The following is a 6,776-nucleotide window of genomic DNA, read 5'->3' on the forward strand; positions in this document are numbered from 1 at the left end:
AGCACCGGACGCCGGCTCCGGAGTACAGAGTGGGGCAGCGTGTGTGGCTCTCGACGCGGGATTTGCCGCTGCGAGCGGGATCCCGCAAACTGGCGCCCCGCTTTGTTGGACCGTTCCCTATCCAGAAGGTGATTGGCCCGGCCGCAGTCCGTCTGCTCCTTCCAGACTCCATGAAGGTTGATCCCACGTTCCACGTGTCCCGTGTGCGGCCCATCCATGAAAGCGCGTTGGCCCCGTGCCCGTTCCGCCGCCGCCGCCCCAGCTCGTCAATGGGGGCCCGGCTTACGCTGTCCGCTCCCGGATATACAATACAATACAATACCTCGTGGACTGGGAGGGTTATGACGACGCGCACCGCTCCTGGATTCCGAGCCGCTGGATACTCGACCGTTCGCTCATCACGGAGTTCCATCGCTGTCATCCGGACCAACCGGGTCCTCGGCGCGGGCGCCCGAGGAGGGACGGGGGGGACCAGGGGTGAGGGTCCAGGGTGGTCTTGCCCACTGGTACCGGGGTCTTCTGCCCCCGCGCCCGTCGATCCTGCGTCTGGCGAGGTGTCGGACGTTTCAGCGGTGTGCTGACCCCTCCACCTGGCCACCCGGGGTATTGCCTTCCTTTTAGTTTTTTTTGTTTTGTTATTTTCGGTTCCTGGGGACGTCGGGAGCCGTCCCTTGTGGGGGGGGTTCTGTCACGTGCTGGTGCCACCTGCGACGGGACCACGCCCCCCTGTCAGTGGGATCACCGTCACCTGCCACGGGTTCATGGACAGCGCTATATCAGCGCCGCCAGCGCAGACCCGAGTGCCAGTCTGTCCCTTGATGCTGCTTCGCTCATCAATCCCGGAGAGAATTGACTCACTTGACTACTCGAAACCCTCGCAGAACCGTTGTCCTCTCCAGCCCGATCGCCGCTCCAGCGCCAGCTGTTCCCATCATCCCCTTCAAATAAAGTCCGTCGTTACGCACTTGGCTGTACTGTCCGATCCTTAACACTGTTGTGTCCATTCCTGTTCGTGCCCAGTGTTCCTGTTCTTGTCATCTGGTTTTCCCTCGGTCTGTCTGAAGGCTCACGGTCAGAATTTTAACCTTGTCCAAGGGGACTTCATGTCGGTCAGTCTGTCTGTTTTGCTGGCAGTGAGTCTCCCTCCCGTCTGTGTCGTCGGTTCCCCACCTGCCTCCCTTCCAACTCCTTTTCCCTGCAATAAATCCTGGTTCAAGCTGCATTTGGTCGCCCTGGCTCAACTCATTCCTGACAGAGTCAGAGACTCAAGGTTTGTCTGTATTAGTACTGTTTATTGAATTATATCTTGCAAAATTATCAATGAAGTTAAGAAGTTAAACGTCGTAATATTGTTGCCGGGCCAATTAGTGGCCCAACAACGTTATTAAGACATTATAACAATTTTATTAAAAAACTCAATTGGCATTAATTTTGTTCTTTACACATTTTATTTAAATTATTGACAGACGTATTTTTTTCTTCTGTTTATTTTTAGATCAACCCGGTGGAATACAAACTTATTGTTGGCATTGTCAATGAGCATAATCATTGGAAGCTGGCGGTAAAGAAATTTTTTAATACCACAAGAGGGAGTAACATTACAGCAAAAAATATATAGTTATGTGCAAAATGTTTGATAATTCATGCATATGAATAATAAAACCTTATAGTTTGTGTTTAAAATATAGGCAATCATGCCAGGAGAAAAAACGTCCTTATTGCTTGATCCTCTTGGTGAGTCTCAAATGGACATTAAAAAATGCCTGGAATCAACCCGGTAAGCACAGCTTCTAAAAGTCAGAGTTCTATTGTGATATCAACATTTAACTGAAGATGTGCGCTTTCTTTTGAAAGTGGACTAGGTTTTTGTTTTTATCAATACAAATTATGTAATTGACGGATAAAACTTGAAATTTGTGTTTATGTGCTGGCTCTTATATTTCAGGGCGTTCATGCGCAACAAAGGGTGCAATGTTTCCAGGTGGACTTGTGTTCACTGTCCCCATCCCAGGCAACAAGATTCAACCTCTTGTGGTGCCTTTGCTTTGAAAGTATGCATTTGATTTACAGACTATATTTACAAAACTCATATCACTCAATTATGCAAAAACTTAAACAAACATTACTCAAAACAAAAAAACTAATTTAGAGTTCATACAACAAAAGACTAAAACAAATTATTGTCTGACAGTAGAATTTTTTGTACGATATATAGGCTAAAGATGGCAAACATTTAAGGCATTCTTTATGCACTGTCAACACCTGACATTGTCTTTTTCAGTTTGCAGAACATCTTCTTTCAAATGAAGAAATAGACTTCTCAGCAAAGGCACACGATATAAATAGGTACAGGCTGCAAATTGCCACCACACTTCTATTAGAGACTGGTAAGTAATATGCACCCAAGAGATGTTATTGCCACCCAAAGAATGGTCCTGACTGTGCTATCAATGCTATATACAACTCAGTTAAGTTTTACACAGGGAAGTACGATAGCAATTCTTCTGTCTTTGTTTTCACAGATGGTTTATCTGACTTGTGCTTTGTTTGTGGGGAAGCTACACATGACACAGACAACAGATGGGTAATTATGTCAGGTCTTGTTAACTAATGCATGTGATGATTAAGAAATATATTGAATTACACATGCGTTGTAAATTATTGTAATTGTGCTGCATTGTATGATCTTGCTTTTTTCTTTACCAGATTCAGTGTGACAAGTGATGCAGGTGGTTCCATCTTGTATGTGTCGGGGAGCCTCCAACCGAAGGCTCTTTTTTGTGTACAGCATGTACAGAAATTAAATTCTAAATATTTGGAGCTTTCTTGAAGACCATTTTGCTTTTTTTTAATTACATTTTTTTATTTTTTTATTTTATTATTTAAAAAACATTTTTTTTCTTAATAAAGTTTAAAGTCATTATTTTTTATGTATGTTATATGATAAAGAAACAAAGTTGTTGGACGAAAATAAGGCCAAAGACATTGATAAAGTCCAGTAATAACAGTATCACTGCCGCGGTAAGAAAAAGTAAAGAAATAGTAAGAAAAAAACAGTTGGAGTCGAGGACTCACCATTCTCAAAATAAGGGGGGAACATATGCTCACGGGGCACCCGTGAGGATAGGTCCCCCCCCTGTAACTTGGGCTAGGAATGAGGGAACCTGTTCAAATTTGCCACACTACCTGAGCAGACCCCCAGGAAGACAGAAAAAAAAAAACAGTCGGAGTCTAGGATTCACCGTTCTCAAAATAAGGGGGGGACATATCCTCACGGGGCACTCGTGAGGATATGTTCCCCCCCCTGTAACTTGGGCTAGGAATGAGAGAACCTGTTCAAATTTGCCACACTACCTGAGCAGACCCCCAGGAAGACGAAAAAAAAGCCAGTCGATGTCCAGGACTCACCGTTCTCAAAATGGGAGGGGGGCACAAATATTCACGGCTTGACATTTTTTATAGCGTTCCTGTTACAATTTTTATCCTACCACCTTTCACTTTGCTTGGGATAAAAGGAGCCTTCAGAACTGAAATTTCTTCAATTATTCATTCAAATCAATTCACTGAAATCATTCTCGTTATGAAAGATTTGATCACAAAACGTGTGTGGCTTTTTCTTAAATGAACACGTTTGACATTGCTAGAGTGTCAGCTTTTAATTATATTGCGCTGTCATTTTAAAGCAAATTAATAAATGAGACAATATTAATTTGCTTTGAAAAGACCTGAGTAATAAAATGGATGGATGAATGATGATCACAATTAAGAATAAAGTCTCATTTGTAATATATACTCATTGTAGCATGTAACGGTACCAAAAAGGAGGAGTTTCTTTGCATCGAGGTTTATGCAAAGAGCTCACGTAATTATATCGTTACTTTTTGGTAAGTGATGGAGTGTTCCGTCTGTACGACTGGTCTTTGAATGCACCCCGCTTCAATGGCAGAACGCGGATGAATTTAAAGACATCAAATGAGAACAATCCTTTATAAAAATTAAAATTGACTGACGCAAACGTGAATTCTTCATGTTTTTATTGAAAACAACATAGTGCTGACGCCGTACGGCATCGGTTTTTCGCTTTCCAAACAAGGCGTGCGCGCTCCCGCGGCAGGAGGAACAAAATCTCACGGGGGAACCAAAATCGAGCACAACACCGGTTCGCACCAGACCGATACAGGCAGGAAATCACATCACGGCCAACGTAATGCGCATTTATCCAGGTCATTGTCTTACAAATCCAATCCAAGAATTACGTGAGCGTCTGCATGCAGCGATGAGCGGAAAGCAAAAAAAAAAAAAAAAAAAAAGACACGTGAACTGGACTTGGTGCTTTTTTTCCCGACTGTTTACGTACAAAACACAGTAGCAAGACAAAGGTAAAGGTCAAACCGGGATCATGCCGAGAAGGCAAAGCAAGCACATTGCAAGCACATTCCTTAAACACACACTCCAAGTGCAACATTGATGTCTTTGTTGTGTCACTTAAATCCCGACAAAGTATACTGTATGCTTCACGTTTTTATTGAAAACAACATAGTGCTCACGCCGTACGACGCCGTACGGCATCGGTTTTTCGCTTTCCAAACAAGGCGTGCGCGCTCCCGCGGCAGGGGGAACAAAATCTCACGGGGGAACCAAATCAAGCAAAACACCGGGACCACCGGGAGGCCGTGAGCGCCCGCCGGGTAGCCGGAAATAACTCCAAGACGAGCGGATCGGCTGTTTGTAAGCACCGCGGATGAGATCGCGGGGCCGCATTGGACTTCCAGCGGCCGGTGCACTCGCACACTCCGCCCGGCACCGCCGAAAGGCCGTGCGCATGCGCCAAGTGGCCGAAAATAGCCCCGGCCCAGCGGTTCGGCACTTTACAAGCACTGCGTATGAGATCGCGGGGCCGCATTCGACTTTTGGCGGCCGGCGCGCACGGCGAGCGGCGCCGGTGACCGTCCGGCTCCACCTGGTACCTCGCACGGCTCTCATCTTCCCCCCGCACGGACTTCCGAGCGCTCGGGGAGACGCTCGGAAGCTGCCGGTGCCGCCGTGGCGGGTAATTGCCTCGCTCATGCGGACGCGGCGAGTAAAAACACCACCTCTCGCACTTAGCGCACACTCTCGCGTTGCTACGCCTCCCGTGGCACTTTAAGCGGCCGAACGGCGGGAGTAACTCTAACTCTCTTAAGGTAGGCTCACTTGACATTTTTTTAACGGTTCGTGGAGGCGACCGGGACCACCGGGAGGCCGTGAGCGCGCGCCGATTAGCCGGAAATAGCTCCAAGACGAGCGGATCGGCTGTTTGTAAGCACCGCGGATGAGATCGCGGAGGCTCATTCGACTTCCAGCGGCCGGTGCACTCGCGCACGCCGCCCGGCACCGCCGAAAGGCCGTGGGCATGCGCCAAGTGGCCGAAAAAAGTCCCGGCCCAGCGGTTCGGCACTTTACAAGCACCGCGGATGAGATCGCGGGGCCGCATCCGACTTCCAGCGGCCGGTGCACTCGCGCACGCCGCCCGGCACCGCCGAAAGTCCGTGCGCATGCGTCAAGTGGCCGAAAATGGCCCCGGCCCAGCGGTTCGGCACTTTACAGGCACAGCGGATGAGATAGCGGGGCCGCATTGGACTTCCAGCGGCCGGTGCACTCGCGCACGCCGCCCGGCACCGCCGAAAGGTTGTGGGCATGCGCCAAGTGGCCGAAAAAAGTCCCGGCCCAGCGGTTCGGCACTTTACAAGCACCGCGGATGAGATCGCGGGGCCGCATCCGACTTCCAGCGGCCGGTGCACTCGCGCACGCCGCCCAGCACCGCCGAAAGTCCGTGCGCAGGCGCCAAGTGGCCGAAAATGGCCCCGGCCCAGCGGTTCGGCGCTTTACAAGCACAGCGGATGAGATCGCGGGGCTGCATTGGACTTCCAGCGGCCGGTGCACTCGCACACGCCGCCCGGCACCGCCGAAAGGCCGTGCGCATGCGCCAAGTGGCCAAAAATAGCCCCGGCCCAGCGGTTCGGCACTTTACAAGCACAGCGGATGAGATCGCGGGGCCGCATTCGACTTCTGGCGGCCGGCGCGCACGGCGAGCGGCGCCGGTGACCGTCCGGCTCCACCTGGTACCTCGCACGGCTCTCATCTTCCCCCCGCACGGACTTCCGAGCGCTCGGGGAGACGCTCGGAAGCTGCCGGTGCCGCCGTGGCGGGTAATTGCCTCGCTCATGCGGACGCGGCGAGTAAAAACACCACCTCTCGCACTTAGCGCACACTCTCGCGTTGCTACGCCTCCCGTGGCACTTTAAGCGGCCGAACGGCGGGAGTAACTCTAACTCTCTTAAGGTAGGCTCACTTGACATTTTTTTAACGGTTCGTGGAGGCGACCGGGACCACCGGGAGGCCGTGAGCGCGCGCCGGGTAGCCGGAAATAGCTCCAAGACGAGCGGATCGGCTGTTTGTAAGCACCGCGGATGAGATCGCGGAGGCTCATTCGACTTCCAGCGGCCGGTGCACTCGCGCACGCCGCCCGGCACCGCCGAAAGGCCGTGGGCATGCGCCAAGTGGCCGAAAAAAGTCCCGGCCCAGCGGTTCGGCACTTTACAAGCACCGCGGATGAGATCGCGGGGCCGCATCCGACTTCCAGCGGCCGGTGCACTCGCGCACGCCGCCCGGCACCGCCGAAAGTCCGTGCGCATGCGTCAAGTGGCCGAAAATGGCCCCGGCCCAGCGGTTCGGCACTTTACAAGCACAGCGGATGAGATCGCGGGGCCGCATTGGACTTCCAGCGGCCGGTGCAC

General features: G+C 51.0%; 1 long non-coding RNA gene across 2 annotated transcripts; it reads left to right on the forward strand.

The window, feature by feature from the left end:
• Nucleotides 1–336: 336 nt before the first annotated feature.
• On the forward strand, nt 337–2,801 carry LOC125988241 (uncharacterized). Of its 2 annotated transcripts, XR_007488263.2 has the most exons (6): nt 337–1,561; nt 1,689–1,777; nt 1,946–2,051; nt 2,282–2,387; nt 2,523–2,584; nt 2,707–2,801. It is a non-coding gene; the product is annotated as an uncharacterized lncRNA (long non-coding RNA). The 2 variants fall into 2 exon arrangements; XR_007488262.2 differs by having other exon boundaries at nt 337–1,777.
• Nucleotides 2,802–6,776: the final 3,975 nt, after the last annotated feature.

The sequence above is a fragment of the Syngnathus scovelli genome, chromosome 2 (assembly GCF_024217435.2).
Source record: "Syngnathus scovelli strain Florida chromosome 2, RoL_Ssco_1.2, whole genome shotgun sequence".
NCBI classification, from domain to species: Eukaryota; Metazoa; Chordata; class Actinopteri; order Syngnathiformes; family Syngnathidae; genus Syngnathus; species Syngnathus scovelli.